The sequence below is a fragment of the Tamandua tetradactyla genome, chromosome 3 (assembly GCF_023851605.1).
Source record: "Tamandua tetradactyla isolate mTamTet1 chromosome 3, mTamTet1.pri, whole genome shotgun sequence".
Classification (NCBI taxonomy): Eukaryota; Metazoa; Chordata; class Mammalia; order Pilosa; family Myrmecophagidae; genus Tamandua; species Tamandua tetradactyla.
In genome coordinates, this window is record NC_135329.1 from 27,258,584 (window position 1) to 27,280,158 (window position 21,575).

Sequence of the window (21,575 nt, forward strand, 5' to 3'; positions counted from 1 at the left end):
AGAGTATACAATCAGTGGCTCACAGTATCATCATATAGTTGTGCATTCATCACCATAATAAGTTTTTTAATATTTTCATTACTCCAACAATATATATAAAAATAAAATAATAAAGAACACTCATTTGCCCATATCCTGGATAAAGGAGTGCCAATCACAAAGTTTTCACAATCACACGGTCACTACCCACTCCATCCTCCCACTATGTGGGACATGAGTCCCAGAGATGAAAGCTATATAGTTACACAGTCATCATCACGAATCAAGACTACTGGATTGCAGTTCAACAGTTTCAGGTCTTTCCATCTAGTTATTCTAATACACTAGAAACTAAAAAGGAATATCTATTTAATGCATAAGAGTAACTTTCAGAATGACCTCATGATTCTAGTTTTCTTACCTACTGAAATTTTACTTCATTTCTTTTCTTCCTTTTGGTCAAAAGGCTTTCTCAATCTCATGATGCCAGGGCCAGGCTCATCTCTGGGACTCATGTCCCACATAGTGGGAGGGTGGGGTGGGTAGTGAGTTTACTTGCAGAGTTGACTTTGAGAGAGAGAGAGGCCACATATGAGCAACCATAGAGGTTTCTGGAGGTGACTCTTAAGCATCATTATAAGTAGGGTTAGCTTCTCCTTTGCAGGAATAATTTTCATAAGGGCAAGTCCCAAGATCGAGGGTTTGGGGTTTATTAAATTAGCAGCCCCTCATATTTGAGAGAATATCAAGAATTCCCCAGGTAGGGAAGTTTTAATGTTTCTACTTTTTACCCCCAGTTCCTCAAAGGGACTTTGCAAATCTTATTTTTTTTTTTCTGCCCCAAATACTCTGAGATGTATAGGGGTATTGCATTAACATGTACAGAATAACAAGATTTCATTCGTTATTCTAGGTTCCATGTAATCATGTTGTTTAAACCAACCACATAGATTAAATTAGCTAGTGCCACAGAAAACAAATTTTTTACCAAATATCTCTTCCTTTGGTCTCCACAGAAGTTGAAGTTTTAAAATACAGTCATTATTGTCTTTTACGTTCTATTCTGATTTACCTTAGTCTTAACCAAGTCTCCTTCATTTGTATTTCTTACTTGAAGTCTGATCTCTTTTTCACCTTCTTTAGCAGTTGCTGTACGGAGTAATGCTGACTTGCAGATCTTCAGAACTCTCACTCTGAGTCTTGGGTGTCACACAGATACTGAGAGTTTCAGGAAATACCAGGTTATACACAAAGAGCTCAGCATCTCAGAATTTAGAAATAACAATTAAAACTCAGGAGTAGATGAGCCTGCTGTAAGAATTTACAATCTAGGAACCTTTACAGCAAGCCTTATTGAACATTCTGTACTCCTTAATTGTCTTCTATTCCCTGATTCTATGCCCTGATAACCTGTGCTCTTGAAGTCAGTTCTCAGAGTTTGCTCATTACATTTAGTCCATATTATTGAGAACTTCACAGATATTTGTCCTTTTGTTTCTGGCTTATTTCACTCAGCATAATATCTTCAAGGTTCTTTTGCTGAGTTGCATGTGTCAGTGACCCTAATTATTATAAATTATACAGGAAAATCAGTTTCAAAACTGTAGTTATATCGAATAGGGAAAGCCCTTGATCCTCAGACTTATTATTTTTGTTTTCTTTTTTTAATTAGACCAGTTGTAGGTTTACAGAAAGTAGAGTTCCTACATATACCCCTCGCACACGGTTTTCCCTATTAATGTTTTACATTAATGTGATATTTTTATTGCTGTTGACTAAACAGTATTTATTATGATTATACTTTAACTTCAGCCCCCTATTTACATTAAGTTCACTCTCTGCCATACTGTTCTTTGGCTTTATTTTTGTGTGCTTGGTAACATATGCAACCTAGAATACTCCTTTTCAAATGTGCAGTTCAGTGTGGTGTTAATTACATTCACAAAATTCTGCCTCTGTCCTGTCACCATCTTCTGTTGCTGAAACTCTTCTGTCTCCTCAAGTAGAAACTCTGTACCAATTAAACATTAACTTCCTGTTCCCCTCACACCCAGCCACTGGGAACTTCTGATTTTATGAGTTTACATATTCTACTTATTTCATATAAGTGTTTCATACACTATTTCATGCAGGATTTGTCCTTTTGTTTCCAGTTTATTTCACTCAGCTTGATGTCTGCAAGGTTCATCTGTGTTGTTGCTTGCATTAAAACGTCATTCTTTTTTATGGGCATATAGTATTCCATTGTATTTATATACCATATTTTCTTCATCTATTTATCGTTTGATGGACAGCTGGGTTGCTTCCATCCTTTGAACATTGTGAATAATACCTGTGAATATCAGTGAACTAGTGTTTGAGTTCCTGTTTTTAGTTCTTTTGGTTAAATAGCTACAAGTGGGATTGCCAGGTCATACAGTATTCTATACTAAGCTTTCTGAGGAGTTGCCAACTTGCCTTGCACAGTGGTTGCACCATTTTACATTCCCACCAGCAGTGTGCAAGGGTTCCTTTATGTGCATCTTCTTGCAACACTTATTTTCCTTTTTTGTTTGTTTGTTTGTTTTGTTTTTTTGGATAGTAGCCAATTTAGTGGGTGTGTGATGGTATCTCTTTTGTGGTTTTGATTTGCATTTCCCTGATAGCTAATGATGTTGAGCATCTTTTCATGTGTTTATTGGATATTTGTATATTCTCTTTAGAGGAATGTCTATTCAAGTCTTGCTGTTTTTTAAATGGGTTGTTTTATCTTTTTTTGTTGTTGAGTTATAGACTTTATATATTCTGATATTAAACCCTAATTTGATATGTGGTTTCCAAATATTAACTCCCATTGAGTAGGTTGTCTTTTCACTTTTGTGATAAAAACTTCCATGCAAAGGACTTTAATTTTGATGAGATTCCATTTATCCTTTCTTCCATGCCTTGTGCTCTGGGTGTAAAGTCTAAGAAACCATTGCCTAACAGAAAATCCTCAAGATGTTTCCCTACGTTTTCTTCTAAGAGTTTTTTTAGTCCTGGTTCTTATATTTAGGTCTTTGATCCATTTTGAGTTAGTTTTTTGTATCGTATGAGATCGGGTTTCCCCTTCTTTTTTTTTTTTTTGATATAATGTATAGTTTTTCTGATATAATGTATAGTTTTTATTTTACTCAGATGTATAAGAAAACTTTTTATAAATTTTCGTTGAGAGTGGACTAATAATATACATTATTTTTTACGAAGAAAACTAAACTCCAGTTTTATATACATACACAGGTTTACACAGCAATAATTTTTTTTCACTTTTTATTGTATGGTATAACATATATACAAAGCAAAGAAATTACAAAGCAGTAGTTTTCAAAGCATTCTTTAACAAGTAGTTACAGGACAGATCCCAGAATTTGTCATGGACTACCATACGGCCCTCTCATATTTTTCCTTCTAGCTATTCAATAATATAGGAGGCTAGAGGTCTTAAATATGTTTTTATCATCACAATTGACTTTTTTCCTTCTTTTTTTGTGAAAAAAACATATATACAAAAAAGCTATAGATTTCAAACACAGCACCACAATTAGTTGTAGAACATATTTCAGAGTTTGACATGGATTACAATTTCACGTTTTTACTTCTTTCTATTCTTTTGTTCTCCCATTCATTCATCTCTGCTTTCATCTTTGTTATTTCTCTTCTTCTGTTTGCTTTGGGGTTAGTTTGTTGTTCTTTCTCAAGTTCCTTCAGGTGTGCTAAGTCTTCAATTTTTGCTCTTTCTTGTTTCTTAATATAGATATTTTAGGGCAATAAATTTCCCTTTCATCACAGCCTTTGCCGCATACCGTAAGTTCTGATAAGTTGTACTCTCATTTTCATTCATCTCCAGATAACTACTGATTTCTCTAGCAATTTCTTCTTTGACCCACTGGTTGTTTAAGAATGTGTTATTTAATTTCCATATATTTGTGAATGTTCCCATTCTTTGGTGGTTATTGAGTTCCAGCTTCATCTCATTGTGATCAGAGACAGTGCTTTGAATAATTTCAGTGTTTTTAAATGTATAAAGGTCTGTTTTATATCCCAGCATATGACCTATCCTGGAGAATGTTCCATGAACACTGGAAAAGAATGTATATCCTTGTACTTTGAGGTGAAATGTCCTATATATATCTGTTAGGTCTAATTCATTTATCAGGTTGCTCAGCTTCTCTCTCTCTTTCTTGATCTTCTGTCTGGTTGTTCTGTCTATAGAGGAGAGCGGTGTATTGAAATCTCCTACTATTATTGTTGAAACATCTGTTGCTGTCCTCAGTTTTGCTAGTGTTTGTCTTAGGTACTTTGGAGCTCCTTGATTGGGAGCATAAGCATTTATGATTGTTATGTCTTCTTGGTGAATTGACCCTTTAAGTAGTATGTAGTGTCCTTCCTTGTCTCTTATGATGTCTTTACTTTTAAGTCTATTTTGTCTGATACTAGTATAGCTATTTCTGCTTTCTTTTGGTTACAACATGTGTGGAAATCTTTTTCTGTCCATTCACTTTTAATATATTTGTATTCTTATGTCTAAGATGAGTCTCTTTTAAGCAGCATATAGCTGGATTATGTTTCTTAATCCATTCTGCCAGTCTGTATCTTTTAATTGCAAAGTTTAGTCCATTAACATTCAAAGTTATTACTGAAAAGGTGTTTCTTTTTTTTTAATTTAAAATTTGTTTTTAAACGTAACAACAAACATGAACATTATTACCTTATGATCATTCCATTCTTGGTATATAATCAGTAACTCACAATATCATCACATAGTTGTATATTCATCACCATGATCATTTCTTAGAACATTTGCAACAATTCAGAAAAAGAAATAAAAAGAAAAAAACTCATACATACTATACCCCTTACCCCTCTCTCTCATTGACTGCTCGTATTTCCACCTACCCAATATATTTTAGCCTTTGTTTCCCCTATTTTTTTCTATGACCACTTACCACTCCCTTTCACTGATTACTAGCATTTCAGTCTACTAAATTTATTTTAACATTTGTTCCCCCTATTATTTATTTATTTTTAATCCATATGCTTTAGTCATCTGTTGATAAGGTAGATAAAAGGAGCATTAGACAGGATTTTCACAATCACACAGTCACATTGAGAAAGCTGTATCATTATACAATCATCTTTAAGAAACATGGCTACTGGAACACAACTCTACGTTTTCAGGCACTTCTCTCCAGCCTCTCCAATGTTCCTTACCTAAAAAGGTGATACCTATAAAATGCGTAAGAATAACCTCCAGGATAACTTCAACTCTCAGCCATTGACACTTTATCTTGTCTCATTTCTCTCTTTCCCCTTTTGGTCGAGATGGTTTTCTCAATCCCTTAATGCTGAGTCCCAACTCTTTCTAGGATTTCTGTCCCACGTTGCCAGGAAGGTTTACACCCCTGGGAGTCATGTCCCATGTATAGCGGGAGATGGCAGTGAATTTACTTGTTGTGTTGTCTGAGAGAGAGAGGCCACATCTGAGCAACAAAAGAGGTTCTCTGGGGTTGACTCTTAGGCCTAATTTCAAGAAGGCTTAGCCTATCCTTTGCAGAGGTAAGTTTCATATGAGCAAACTCCAAGATCGAGGGCTTGGTTTATTGCTTTGGCTGTCCCCACTGCTTGTGAGAATATCAGGAATTCTCCACATGGGGAAGTTGAATTTTCCCCCTTTCTCGGAAAAGACATTTCTTGATTACACCATCTTACCTTTTTTATTTTATTTGTCAGATCTATATATTCTTTTCCCTCTTTCTCTTTAAAGGTAATTCTTTAAATTATCCTTAGCAGTACTCTTCAATTCTGTGCCCTCCTCCAGACCTCCCTCTCCTGTCTTTTTTTTTCAGCCAGCAGAACTCCATTTAGTATTTCTTGTAGGGCCAGTCTCTTGTTGACAAATTCTTTCATGACTTATTTGCTGGTGAAAACTTTAATCTTTCACTCAGTTTTGAAGGCTAATTTGGGTACAGAATTCTTGGCTGGAAATCTTTCTCTTTCAGAATCTTTAATATATCATACCACTGCCTTCTCACTTCCAGGGTGCTAGTTGAGTAGTCTGAATTCAGTCTTATTTGGTTTCCCTTGTTTATAGTAGATTGTTTTTCTCTTGCTGCTTTCAGAATTTTCTGCTTCTCTTCAACATTTGACTGACTGATTAGTATGTGTCTTGGGGAAGGCCTATTTGGATTTATTCTGTTTGGAGTTCTTTGAGCTTCTTTGACTTGTGTATTTGTGTCCTGTGTGAGATTCAGGAAGTTTTCCGCCGTTATATCCTCAACTACTCTTCCTAGCCCTTTACTCCTCTCTTCTGGGACACCAGTCATTCTTTTATTTGTGTGCTTTGTTTTGTCTATCATTTCCCTGAGTTCCCATTCAATTTTTTCCCATCTTTTTTGCCATTTGCTGTTTTGAGTCTTCAAAGTCAATTATCCTGTCCTTTAGAGCACGTATTCCTTCTTTATCTCTTCAAATCTGGTGTTGTGTGCCTCTAGTATGTTTTTTATTTGGTCAAAGAATCTTTAATCTCTGTGATATCCACTATTTTCCTATTTAGTCTTTCAAATTCCTCTTTATATCTTCTACTGTCTTCTTGTTCTCCTTTATGTCATTTGCTATCCCACGTGTTTTATTATTAAGTAGAATTGTATAAATATCCTCTATTAGTTCCTACTTCTGTGTCCTGGTGTTTTAATTTGGTCATTAGGCAGGGTTATGTCTGTCTGCATTGTGATATTCTTAGTGATCTTCTGCTGTCTTTGTGGCATGTAAACATCTTGATTGATTTACTTTGGGAGCTGATTTCTTTTAGTAGTCTAAGGCCTTGTATTTGCTGGATGGTTGTATAGCAGAAAGCAGGGTACGGGGTGGGGTACTCAGTGCTGTGATTTGTTTCAGGGCAGGTATAGGCGCAGGTTGGGAATGTCTTGCTGATGCTTGTGAAAGTGGGTGCCCAACAGCCCGGGAGGATGTAGTTGGGCAGGTGCACCGGTCTGGGGAGTGTAACCCTGGTGTGTGCTGGTCTAAGGCACAGGGCCCTTTTTGCGCATGCGTAGAGCTGTGGCAGTAGGCCAGTGTTATGCCTTTGTGGGTTGGGGGCTGATGTGACACAGCTGCGCAGGTCAGCACTTTCTCAGATCTGGAAGTGTGGCTGAGGGCTGTGCACATGCGTGTTTCTAGGACTGCTGTAAACTGAGGTTCCTAGAGCTGAATGACCTGATTGGGGGCCCATATGCATGCGTGGGTCTAGGAGTACCATAAATTGACACTCAGAGCTCAGGGAGGGCATGGTGAGGCTGTGTGGCACTATGGGCAATGGGGGCAGGAGTAGCCTGGGTATGGAGGTTAGTGCCTGCATCTATGTGCTGGCAACAGCCTGCAGGGAACAGGAGGGGGAGGTAGTGCTTGGGAGGGGTGCAGGAGAGGTAGGTTGGGCTGTACTTGGGGTGGGGGTGGGGGGGCAGATACGTTCCCTGGGGACTGGTTTGGTGGGGGCAACTGGAATACAGGGAATGGGAGTGGGTGACGGGGTTCAGGTGTGTGGGGTAAGTCGCCGGTCATAGGGCTGCGCTGGTGAGGGTAGCGTGGCCTAGCTTACTTCCTAGTCCTTAGCTCCCATCCGTACATTCTTGCACACTTCGCACCTCCATGCCAGGGTCCCGCTTTCTGCCTCTCAGTTCCTTGGCCTCTGCAACTAGGGCTTCCCTTTGTGGTACCGAAGGCTCTCCCAGGTCAGCTGCACTCCCAAATCGCCACCTTAGTTGCCCTCTTGTCACTTCTCTAACTTTTCCATGGAGCAGGGCTAATCTCAAGCTACTCTATTTGGCCATCTTCCCCGAAGTCCCTCCCCTTCCTTCACTATAGGCAGTTTGTTGTTTGTTTCCTTCTAGGAATGTGTTCATTTAATCTAGTTGATTAATTTTTGGCATATAGTTGCTCATGTTATATCAAATCCCCATTTTCCATGGGGTCATTAGTAATATCCCCCTTGCATTCCTCATTTTCGTTATTTGTATCTTCTCTCCTTTTTTCTTTGTTACTCTAGCGATACTTGATTTTTAAACAAATCTTTCCGAAGGACCAGCGTATGGTTTCATTGATTGTATTTTTTGCTTACCTGTTTTTGTTTTTCTCTGGTCTAATCTTTCTTTCTTTTTGATAACTTTGGGCTTACCTTGCTCTTCTTATTCTAGTCTGTAGGAGGGAAGTTAGTTTTGTGAATTTTTTGTAGCTTTCCTCTTTTTTAATGTAACCAGTTAGAGCTATAAATTTCCTTCTGAGTATTGCTTTTGCTGCGTCTCATAAGTTTTGTTAAGTTGTGTTTTTGTCTTGAGATATTTCTTGGTTTCCTTTGTGAATTCTCCTTTGATGGATTGATTACGAGTGTGTTGTCTAATATCCATATGCTATGGATTTTCTAATTTCCTCTCTGTTGTTGATCTCTGGCTACATTCCACTGTGGTCAGTGAAGACGGTTTGTCTAATTTCAATCTTGTTTGACTTAATGTGGTCTGTTCTGGACAGTGATCCACGTGCTCATGAGAAGAATGTATATTCTGCTGTTTTTGGGTGCAGGGTTCCATATATATCTGTTAGGCCTGGTTTGCTTATAGTATTGTTTGTTCTCCATTTCCTTAATGAACTTTTGCATAGGGGTCCTGGGCTTTTCTCTTTTTTTTTACACAACTTTTCCTCCTCGGGAGGTATGATATATTCAACTCCTCTTCTATGCCCTCGGCCACCATTTCACTCCAGCTTTCACAGCGTTGGGCCTGTCCTAGCTTTCTGTTTGTTCTTTTAATGCAGCTTTTCTGCCACTGTTCACTTTTGCATTAGTGGATTCTGCTCCGTGTAGCCAGGTGGGGTCAGTGTTCAAAAACACCTAATTTTTAAATTTAGGTTCATCATGAGTTAGGGACCAGGCTGGGAGTGTACAGAGCTTGAAAATTGTTCCAGCACAAATTCCTTTAGTTTCCAGGGGATCACTTTGTATGCATGCACATACCAACCAGTGTATGGCCTTGAGTCCCTGTGCCTGAAGATGCATGGGACTCCAGCACTACCTTGGGTGGGGCTGTGGTCAGCCACTACTCCATGGTGCTGTGGTTGTATTTTCTTAAACTATATGGACTGAACATGGGGCAGAGTTCAGGCCGGTAAATCTGTAGTGCTCCCTTCTCTCCCCCACCCCTCAATTTAGTGTTATTTTTTTTCAGTCTTGATCATCCTCTAGAGTTCCACACAAGATGAATCTGCTCTTTTATTTAACTGTCTCAAAGGGAAGACGTTCCTAGGAGTGTTTAAGCTACCTTCTTGGTGATGGATCCTTAGACTTCTTCATAGTAGCTGTTAGTGAGAATTGTCCTCTCTGTAGGTGTAAGAGAGGAGGAATTAGAAAGAGGTTCGACAGGGCTGAGAGATCTGCGTTCAGGGGCTCATTTGTGTTAATTCATGAATTTCTCTATTGATTTCTTGTTCAACCATCTTTTGCCCAGATTTCTATCCAACTGGCTATCAAATATTTATTAGCTACTAATCTTGTAAAGATTCCAGCTCATGTGGGTATTATATCTTCTAGAAGTTAAACTTCGTATGAAGTACCTGTGCTGATTGCTGTGCATATTGGTATGAATGTCACTAAATATATTGCTGTTAGACAAAGTAGGATTCCTTTAAATGTTATTTTTCTCATTAAAGTGAGAATTAGACCTTTCTTTAGAGGATGTTTCTGACAAATTTTGTCAGCTTACCTCAGTTTATAAATAACACTCTGAAAACATTCTTGTAGTTGAATCTTTGAAGTATCTGTTATTTCCTTACAATCTTCTTAAAAGTAAAAGAACTGGATCAAAGGATGTGGACACTTTAAATGTTTTGATTCGTATTGCCAAACGCTTTCCAGAAAATTTTACCAGTTTATACTTCAGCCAAAAACTTTGAAATTGCCTATTTCTCCTTCAGTTACTGCTGTGATATTTTCAAAACTTCTAAATATAGGAAAAAAATAAATAAATAAATATATTTGTCAGACCCTATAGAACTGCACATACACAGAGCGAGATGTTAGTTACTAAAAGTGTATTTAAAGTTGCCTTTAAGTTGTTTGACAATGTACTACGCTAGTGAAGGGTGCTAATTAAAAGGGGAACCAGGTGGAAAAGGGAGAGAGTGCTCTGGGAATCCTGTACTTTCTGTGCAATTTATTGTAAACCTGAATCTGCTCTTAAAATATTTTGTCGAATTTAAACAGTGGGAATTTATTAGCTTGTGGTTTTGAAACTAGGAAGAGTTCAGATCAAGGCATCGTCAGGACAATGCTTTCTTCCCAAAGACAGGCATTCTGGGGCTGGCTGCTGGTGATCCTTGGTCCTAGACTTCTCTGTTACATGACAGTGCACTTGGCAGATTCTTTCAGTCTCTCCCTTATCTTCCAGATTCCGTTGACCTTCGGCTTTTTTTTTTTTAAATCTTTATTTTGTCTTTCATCTACCTATTCACTAGATAAAGGAAGTGTCAGTCATAAGGTTTTATAATCACATGGTCATATGATAAAAGCTATGTAATTATGCAGTCATTATCAGATATCAAGGCTACTGCATTACAGTTCAGCAGTTTCAGGTATTTCCTTCTCGCTGTTCTGATATACTAAACTAAAAAGAAATATATATAATGAGTCAGTCATAATAATTTGTTAAATCTTAATTTCTCTGTTATACCTCCTCCCTCTCATTTGATCATTCTCTCAATCTTCAGGAAAATCTGGACAATGACCATTTTAGCTTTTTTTGTGCTAGAAAGGGGCATTAACCTTATGGGGTAGAGGAATGAAATTGGTTGTTTTTGGAGAGACTGGTACCTCTGCGTTTCAGGGCTTATCTGGCATAGGAACAATCTACAGGCTTTAAGTTTCTGAAACAATGAATTTACTAAGTAAAACATTTATAGAACTTTAGATAAATCCCAGGATACTCTGTTGGTTGGGTTTTGGCATACTGTGACAATTTACAATATCTGGCTGAAGCTTGCCAGGGAGATTTACATGCCTGGAAGTCATGCCCCACATAATGGGGGAAGGTAGTGAGTTTATTTGCAGAGTTGACTTGGAGAGAGAGGCCATGTCTGAGCAACAGAAGAGGTTCTCTTGGGGTAACCCTTAGTCATAATTATAAGTTTGCTTAACTTCACCATTGCAGAAATGTTTCATTAGGGCAAGTCTCAAGATCAAGGGCTTGGCTTATTAGGGAGTTTCTAATTCTTGAGAGGATATCAGCAATTCCCCAGGTGGGAAAGTTTAATAGTTGCACATTTATTTCTCCAGTCCCTCAAAGCGGCTTTGCAAATATTTTATTTTCTGCCCCAAATTACTCTGGGATATATTGGGGCATCACACTAACCTGTACAAACCAACAAGATCTCCCGCCCTATTCAAGGTTCCATGTAATAGTGTTCAAATAAACTGACCATACAAGTTAACTTAGATAAGGCACTACCCAAAATATATATAAAGCTTGGATAAAATAAACATCTTTTCCTTTGGTCTCAGATAGAAGTTGGAGTTTTAAAATATAGACAGTCTCATCCTTTACCCTGTATTCTGATTTACATTATTCGTTTACCGGACCTCCTTCACTCATATATCTAATAGAAGTCTGCTCTCATTTTCAGTTTCCTTAACAGTTGCTGTATCGAGTAATGCTGAACTTTCAGAGCTGCAGAACACCAACTCTGAGTCCCAAGAGTCACACAGTTACCTAAAGTTCCAAGGAACTACCAGGTTATACACAAAAAGCATAGCATCTCAGAGTTTAGAAATAACAATTAAAACTCAGGAATATATATGACTGCTCTATGAGCTTACACTCTAGGAACCTTTACAATAACCCTTATTGAACATTCTGTACTCCTTGATCATTAATTGCCCAAACCCTGCCTGCCATTAAGTTTTGTTTACTTTTTGTTGTTGATTTTCTGTACCTCAAATTATTCGAATTTTACCCATATTTCATTTTTCCCCATTTAAATTCATTTTTAGTTGGATTTTATTTCCCTGAATTATGTTTTATAAGTTGATCCCTCCCACCCCTGCCATTCCCCACTCCACCTCCAGATTGCCAGGCAATTTGTTACGTTAATTGTTGGAAATTTTATCACACTTATTTAAAATGCATCTTTATCAAACTGTATATTCTTCTGTAGAGTTATTTTTAGGGTTCACTGTATTTTACTTTTTCAGTACTTTTTTCAAGGATGTTGAACTACTAATCTTTTCTGCTTATTTGCTGCATATTGTGATTGAGTTAATGTAGGCATATTTTATAATTTATCAAATCTGGTTTCTTTCTTAACTGGCTCTTTATACTCCTTCAGTGTAAATAGTTGATTAAAATATAGGTGGTTGTATTTTCCTCAGTTTGGGGGTTTGGATATTCAGAACGATTTGACTTGTGCTCTTACAGAGGAAAATATTCTAGTGAAGTTCACCCATAGCCATTTCATGCTGGGGGGTAGGTTTCCATCTAGTCAGAATATTACCAATGGGAAGGACATTAAAGACCATTGCAAAATAAAGACCATTGATTCTGCATGTATTTTCAACTGTTTTTTTTTGTTTGTTTGTTTTTACAGAGTAAGAATCATGCTGTACATGTCATTTTGTAACTTTTAATTTTATATACTATGAATGTTTTCCCTGGTTAAAATATTTGTCATCCCTTAGCCAGGGAGGTGAAGATAACTGTTGGAACCATTGGGTGAAAAGGATTGCATGTGTAGTTTGATATGTTTATCAAGTCTGACTGTTTTTTATAGCATGGGTTTAATATACTTGTAGCTAGTTGGATATATATAGATAGTAGAAAGAAATATTGCATATAGGTTAAAATGGTTCAGAAATAATCTGCTTTGTAGATTTAATTGGTCTGTCGTATTTCATAACTTATTTGACCTGATAGGCATTTGAATTGTTTATGCATCAAGTTGTTTATATCTTTGCACACATTCCCCCCCCACACACACACACACACATTTGGATAGACTTTGAAGTGGAATTTTTGAGTAGCTACAGTCTTAAAGGCTTTTAATACATATTGGCAAATGGCCCCTTTTACCCCCAAATTACCAATTTATATTTCTCCAAGTTTGTATGACTGCCAGTATTTCCATCACTTAGAATAGTGGGCATTATCACATTTTTAGAAATTGGTTGTCAATTTCAGGAAGAAACATCATTGCTTAGTTTTGTTTTTTTTTTTTTTTTAATTTTTTTATTAATCAAAAAAAAGAAAAGAAATTAACACAACATTTAGAAATCATTCCATTCTACGAATGCACTCAGTAATTCTTAGTATCATCACATAGATGTATGATCATCATTTCTTAGTACATTTGCATCGATTTAGGAAAAGAACTAGCAAAACAGCAGAAAAAAATATAGAATGTTAATATAGAGAAGAGAATTAAAATAATAATACTAATAATATATATATATATAAAAAGGAAAAAGAAAAAAAACAAAAACAAAAGATACAAACACACAAACAAACAAACAAAAAACCATATTTCAGGTGCAGCTTCATTCAGTGTTCCAACATAGTTACATTACACTTAGGTATTATTGTGCTGTCCATTTTTGAGTTTTTGTATCTAGTCCTGTTGCACAGTCTGTATCCCTTCAGCTCCAATTACCCATTATCTTACCCTGTTTCTAACTCCTGCTGGTCTCTGTTACCAATGATATATTCCAAGCTGATTCTCAAATATCGGTTCACATCAGTGGGACCTTACAGTATTTGTCCTTCAGTTTTGGGCTAGACTCACTCAGCATAATGTTCTCTAGGTCCATCCATGTTATTACATGCTTCATAAGTTTAGTCTGTCTTAAAGCTGCATAATATTCCATCGTAGGTATATGCCACAGTTTGTTTAGCCACTCGTCTGTTGATGAACATTTTGGCTGTTTCCATCTCTTTGCAATTGTAGATAATGCTGCTATAAACACTGGTGTGCAAATGTCCGTCTGTGTCTTTGCCCTTAAGTCCTTTGAGTAGATACCTAGCAGTGGTATTGCTGGGTCGTAATCCATTCTGCCATTCTATGTCTTTTGATTGGGAAATTCAGTCCATTAACTTTTAGTATTATTACTGTTTGGATAATATTTTCCTCTACCATTTTGGCTTTTGTATTATATATATCATATCTGATTTTCCTTCTTTCTACACTTTACTCCATACCTCTCTCTTCTGTCTTTTCGTATCTGACTCTAATGCTCCCTTTAGTATTTCTTGCAGAGTTGGTCTCTTGGTCACAAATTCTCTCAGTGACTTTTTGTCTATAAATGTTTTAATTTCTCCTTCATTTTTGAAGGACAATTTTGCTGGATATAGGAGTCTTGGTTGGCAGTTTTTCTCTTTTAGTAATTTAAATATATCATCCCACTGTCTTCTAGCTTCCATGGTTTCTGCTGAGAAATCTACACATAGTCTTATTGGGTTTCCCTTGTATGTGACAGATTGTTTTTCTCTTGCTGCTTTCAAGATCCTCTCTTTCTCTTTGACCTCTGACATTCTAACTAGTAAGTGTCTTGGAGAACGCCTATTTGGGTCTATTCTCTTTGGGGTGCGCTGCACTTCTTGGATCTGTAAATTTAGGTCTTTCATAAGAGTTGGGAAATTTTCAGTGATAATTTCTTCCATTAGTTTTTCTCCTCCTTTTCCCTTCTCTTCTCCTTCTGGGACACCCACAACACGTATATTTGTACGCTTCATATTGTCATTCAGTTCCCTGATCCCCTGCTCAAGTTTTTCCATTCTTTTCCCTATGGTTTCTGTTTCTTTTTGGAATTCAGATGTTCCATCCTCCAGTTCACTAATTGTAGCTTCTGTCTCTTTAGATCTACCATTGTAGGTATCCATTGTTTTTTCCATTTTTTCTTCTTTGTCTTTCACTCCCATACGTTCTGTGATTTGTTTTTTCAGATTTTCTATTTCTTCTTTTTGTTCAGCCCATGTCTTCTTCATGTCCTCCCTCAATTTATTGATTTGGTTTTTGAAGAATTTTTCCATTTCTGTTCGTATATTCAGCATTAGTTGTCTCAGCTCCTGTATCTCATTTGAACTATTGGTTTGTTCCTTTGACTGGGCCATATCTTCAATTTTCCGAGCGTCATCCATTATTTTCTGCTGGTGTCTGGGCATTTGATCAGATTTCCCTGGGTGTGGGACCCAGCTGGTTGAAAGGTTTTTCTGTGAAATCTCTGGGCTCTGTTTTTCTTTTCCTGCCCAGTAGGTGGAGCTCATGGCGCTCGTCTGTCTGCACGGCAGTCGGCCCGGGAAACCACGCGTGGAGGGCGGGGGGTGTCGCCGGCCGCCCTGGCTTGGGGGAGTGCCGGTCCTAATTGCCCAGCTGGCCCGAAACGCCAAGCGTGACGGGAGGGCCCCACTATCCAACGTTCCCAGTCAGACCGGGGAGCCACGTGCGTGGAGGGGACCCCAGTCACCAGCCGCCCCGGCCGGGAAAACGCGCGCCCCTTGGGTAGCTCACCGCAGCAGATTCTCCCTGCCCGTTCAGCCGTTCCAGAATGGGGTACGCTGTCTTTTTGGTCTCTGTCGTGACTCCGGTAGCTGTTTCGTATTGTTTTTGTTTCTTTAGTTGCTTTTCTGGAGGAGGAACTAAGACCCGCGTGTCTTACTAAGCCGCCATCTTCTCCGGAAGTCATCATTGCTTAGTTTTGATTACTAATGAAGATGAACAATTATTCATGTATTTATGGCTTTTTTTCATGTGTGTTACCTAGTTATAACCTTTCTCATCTTTCAATAGGAGATGTTCATATTTTTCCTAATGATGATTCAAGGACTTTTATTCATGAAAGATATTAATCTTTTTACTTAAGGTGGTGTAATTTCTTCCCTTATACTGCTTTTTTGACCTTCAAAATATTTTACTACTTATCTAACTCAGATCTGTCCATCTTTCTTTAATCTCTTTTGCTTCAAAATTATATTAAAAATTAATTTATTTTTAAAGCATTTAACTATTCCCTCTGGAATTTATTTTTGTGAAAGAAATAAAATAAAACAACCACCTCTCTTTACAAATGGCTGGTCGTTCTAACTAATGGGTTTCATTGTTGTTATGTTTTGGTTTAATTGTACCTCAAAGGCATATTTGCTTTCATGATCATTATGTGTCATGCCAAAGCTACTCCCTCTTGAAAATAAACAAACATAGGCACACAGGCATGCAAGCACGCACAGATACCCTTTTATTTGCATAACTTATACTCCCATCCCCCTCTTCCTACATAGGTAACCATTTAAATTTATTCTTATAAACTGTACTGATTTTGTGTACTGTATTTTTGAAAACTTTTTATTGAAATATGTATAGAAAAGTGCACAAATTAGTGGATTATCACGCAGCAGATAGCTAGGTCAAGAAATACAATTTCTCACCCTTCCATAAATTGTTCTCATGCCCCTTCCTAATCACCAAATTCTCCTTTCTCCCCTTATTGTCCTATCTTCCAATACTCTTAGCTTTGCCTGTAAAGCATTTTTTTCCTAAATGCAGTCATATGGTAAATATTCTTTTCTGCTTAGCTGTTTTGCTCAATATATATTTGTGTAGATATAATTTGCTTGTTTGCATTATTATATGATATTTTACTGTATTATAATACCACAGTTTATCCATTATATTGTAGATGGAGGACATTTTGGTTGTTTACACTTTGGAGTTATTAAGAATAATGCTGTTATTAACATTCTTGAATGGGTGTTTTAGTGCATAGTTATTTGTGGAAGTATCATGTATGTGTTACATAATAATGCGTTCAATTTTAGTAGACACCACAGTAAAAAGTGGTTCTGCTAATTCACATTCTTACAAGCAATATATAAAAGCTCTCATTGTTCATATCTTTCCTAATGCTTTGTCTTATCAGTCTTTTTAAAACCTGAAACATTTTGATGTTTATGAGTGTATCTCATGCTGGTTTTGATTTGTATTTCTTAATTAACTTTGAGACTGCTTTTTTAAATGTGTTTCATGGCCATTTGGTTAACGTCTTGTGAAGTGCATTTTGAGGTCTCTTGCACATTTTTCTGTTAAGTTGACTCATGTTTTTCCTATTGGCCTGTAGGCTTTTTTTTTTTGAATGCTTTGTGAATATGAACCCTTTGGTTACATTTGTTGGAAACATCTTCCCTTCTGTGTGACTTGTCTTTTCATTTTTTAAATTTTTTTTTTTTGAGGTTTGATATTCTGTGGTCCAGTTTTATCAGTGCTTGATGTAGGATTACTCATTATTGTGTTTTTTTGGTCCAATGTAAGAAATATTTCTCAATCTGAAGGTCTAGAAAGACACTGACCGTTACCTTTCAGAATTCTGCTGTCCAGTGTGGTAGCCACTAGCTGTATGTGGCTGTTCAAATTTAAATTAAAACTGAAAGTTCATTTCCTTAGTAACCACATTTCAAATGCTAAATAACTGTGTGTGGCTAGTGACTACCATATTGGACATCACAGATAATGATTATTTCCACTATTGTAGAAAGTTATTGTCCTAGAACCTAATTGTTGTACGTTTCACATTTTATTTCTAATTCAGCTGGGCTCAGTTTACATGTATGGTTTGAGATAGGGGTCATGATTTCATATGAATAGCCAGTTTGACCTAATACCATTTGGTAAAAAGACCACCCTTTCTCCATTGCTTATTCAGGCTTTTTTCTGAGTCAACTCTTTGATTCTGCAGATGTATTTGTCTACACTTAATGCTGCCAAAACACTATCTTACTTTACATTAAACTTGTTAATGATATAGTATTCTTTCAGTATTTAAGAATTCTGTTTGCATCTGTGTTTAAAATGTTTTTTTTTGTTTTTGTCTACTGTTTTTAATGCATATAAACAATATATCTCATTCTGAATCTGTTTCCTGCTTTTTTCGATAAGAGCTGTATTTTCAAGATCTTTCTGTGTTGCTATGTGTACATCTAACTCATTCTAATTTCTAGCATAAGGTAAATCCACTAAGTTAACTCCAACCTCCTTTTATCATACCAGCACCATCTTTTATTCATTCTTTTTGTTGTTATTCATGTAGAAAATATTTATTGAATGCCTGTTACATGCTGTGCACTATTACAGTGTTAGAGATAAATCTTACTAAGTTTATTTCCATTATAGGATTATACACCAGTAGATTCTGTGGTGAAATAAATAGATTCCTTTAGTGATCATAAAGTTGAGGTGAAGAAAAAAAGAGAGGATGTGCAAGAAATCCCAAATATGAGGCATTCTACAAAGTGTCACAACTTTCTGATTCTACGAAGATTTTTAAAACAAAAACAACTTTATTAACTTAAATGATTCATGCTTGAGTGGCACTATTTTGAGGACATAGGATTATGATTCCTTTTTGGAAAACAGTACTGGTAATAATAATAATACTGTAAACATTGCTCCTACCCCTCTTAAACACATACCCCACCCCCAGTTTTTGGAAACTCTCCACTGCTGGAGGTTCGTCTTTCTCGAGTGCGCAAGTCACTTACCACTCATGTGTGTCTTATAGTGTCTTCTCCATTGTTACCCTGTTGTCATCTCTGCCATTAATAATTGTTCTTGTAGATTTGTCTTTATAAATTCTTTTACTGTAATTTTAGTGGTATTTCACATTGTGTGTGAATAGATCATATTTATACCCATGTTGTTGTTCTTGAGTCTTCAGGATGATGTTCCTTTTCTGTTTCAGAGAGTATTTTCTTAGGCTTGTGTTTGTATGTTTCTTTACTAATCATCAAATGTATGATCCATTCAGACCCACTTGCTGCATATAGAGGTGTGTGATGTGCTCTTGGCTCTTTCTGTTGCTTGCGCGAATTGTATGGACCTTAATCAGTTTCTACTTTTGACTAAAGTATTTCACATTCAAGTTAAAAGATAGAGGTTCTGTGCAATTAAGTCTCTCTGTTCCTCTAGAGCCAGAGTCTCTTGTTTAAGTTTTACATGTAAAAGTTTAAAGCAGAGTATTCATATTCAAAATTCAATTACTGTTTAGTGCATCTTATCTTTGAGAGCATAAAGATAAACTTTGTGAGACTGCTGAGTTGGAATAATGTAGAAGTTCTTCTAAAGTGATATCAGAGTGTATGTTTTTTAATGGATTAGGTTATCTCATTTGGGATAAGAATATGGTAAAGCGACCAATGTTCTGGGCTTGATTTTTGTCTGGGTTTGAGTTTTAGCCCCACCATATCCCCAATGTGGGTTAAGTTCTATGGGATGTCCTATATTTTTAACACTGGCAAACCTACTCATTAATAATTGGCACTGCTATCACAGGTCCTAACTGGACTGTATCAGTGAATTGATCAACCCAGATAGCCAAGCTATTGAAAAACACAAACCAAAACATATGCTTTCAAGATGATAATCCAGTAAGCATATGGAAAATAATAATAGTTAATGGTTATTCCTGTTATTAAGCAATCCAAAACAAAGCTTTCATTTGATCATTTTTACTTAAGTAGTTGTCCTGTAAATACTATCCAATAGTATCGTTCATGTTAACTATTTTAGTAATATGTTTTTTAAAAATACTTGTTTATCTTCATGCACGTACAGTCCATCCAGACTATACAATCAGTGGCTCATGATATTATCACATATCTGTGTATTCATCACCATGATCATTTTTAGAATGTTTGTATCACTCCAGAAAAAGAAAAAAACTCATACAACACATACCCCTTACCCCTTCCTCTCATTGACCATCTAGTATTTCAATCTGTCAATTTTTTTTTTACCCCTTATTCCCCACTCCCTAGATTATTTATTTTTTGTCTATACCCTGGATAAAGGGAGCATCAGCCACAAGGGTTTCATAATCACATGGTCACATAGTAAAAGCTATATAGTAATAACAATCGTCTTCAAGAATCAAGGCTACTGGAATACAACTCAACAATTTCAGATGGTTCCCTCCACCTACTTCAGTACACCATAAACTCACAAGGGGTATTTAATTAATGCATAAGAATAACCTCCAGGATAATCTCTCGACTCTGAAATCTCTCAGCCACTGACACTTTATTTTGTCTCATTTCTCTCTTCCCCTTTTTGATCATGAAGGCTTTCTCAGTCCTGTGATGCTGGGTCCCAGCCCATTCCTGGAAATTATGTCCCATGTTGCCAGGAGAGTTACGTCCCTGGGAGTCTGTCTTACGTAGTGGGAAGGGCAGTGAGTTCACCTGCAGAGTTGACTGAGAGACAGATCACATCTGAGCAACAAAAGAGGTTCTCTGGGGGGTGACTCGTAGGCCTAATTATAAGTAGGCTTAGCTTCTCCTTTGCAGGAATAAGTTTCATAGGGTCCAGCCTCAAGATCAAGGGCTCAGCCTATTGAATTGGTTGTCCCTATTGCTTTTGAGAATATCAGGAATTCCCCCTTTGGGGAAGGTGAATATTCCTCTCTAGTCCCCCAAGGGGATCCCCCAAGGGGACTTTGCAAATACATTTTAAATTCTCTGTCCAAATTACTGTGGAATGTATTGGGGTATCGAACTAACCAACAACATTTCACACCCTATTCAAGGTTCCGTGTAATTATGGTATTCAAATACACTGACCACACAAGTTAAATTAGATAATGTGCTACCCAAAATATAAATTTTGCACCAAATCAACATCCCTTCCTTTGGTCTCCCACAGAAGTTGAACTTTAACAGATAGACTGTATTATCTTTTACCCTGTATTCTGATTTACCTTAGACCTACCCAAATCAGCTTCATTCTTCAGTAGTGTTTTAATATAAAGGTTTTGAAAGTCAGAACATGGTTATAACTCACTTTTCCTGAAGTAGTAATGATGCTGAAGAGGTTCACATGTAGTTTGTTTAGTGGTTTAAACTACACTCTCTCACACCAATCTTAAAGGAAATAAACCATCAGTGCATACTAGGCTCATAGTATGAGAAGAATAAGCAGTTGGTGATGGTCGTGACATGGGGAAAGTGCTGGATAATGCTGAATATGGACTTAATCAGTAATAGAGCTTTGTAACAAGGGCTTATGGGATGGAATGTTTTAAAAATCTTATCCTAAAGATATGGTCCTGGGGTTGGATTCCGGCATTAAGTGCGATCGTTACATTCGTCAGAGCTCTCCTCAGGGTTTTTAAGCAGTGATAAGACTAAAAAGCAGACATTAGGAAGGAAAAGGGTGAAGAAAATACATCATATTAAATAATAGCTTGAGAATTGACCTCTAAAGTAGACTGAGAAGGAAGGTGTGCCTTGGCCAGCCTTTTCTGAACAAGTTTTTCTTATCTAATCTTCACATTTTAGAGAAGTTCCCTTACTTTGGATGCTCAGATTTTTATCGTTTGTTTCTATATGGTTTAATATGTAATTAATGGTAAATTAGTAAGATCCAGATAATCAGATTGATTTATGTTTAAATATCAGTGTTTTCCTGTTGAATTGGGCTTAAATTACTAGTCTTTATTTAGCTTTCTTTTTTTTCCCCCTTTATTTTTAAGCTTTCTTATTTATTTCCTTTGAAGGTCTTTATTATTA

General features: G+C 36.8%; 1 protein-coding gene across 5 annotated transcripts in view; it reads left to right on the top strand.

Annotated features, from left to right (window-relative positions):
• PPP2R2A (protein phosphatase 2 regulatory subunit Balpha) overlaps positions 1–21,575 on the top strand; it is a 133,973-nt gene that overhangs the window by 92,760 nt on the left and 19,638 nt on the right. The gene's annotated exons all lie outside the window — the stretch shown is intronic.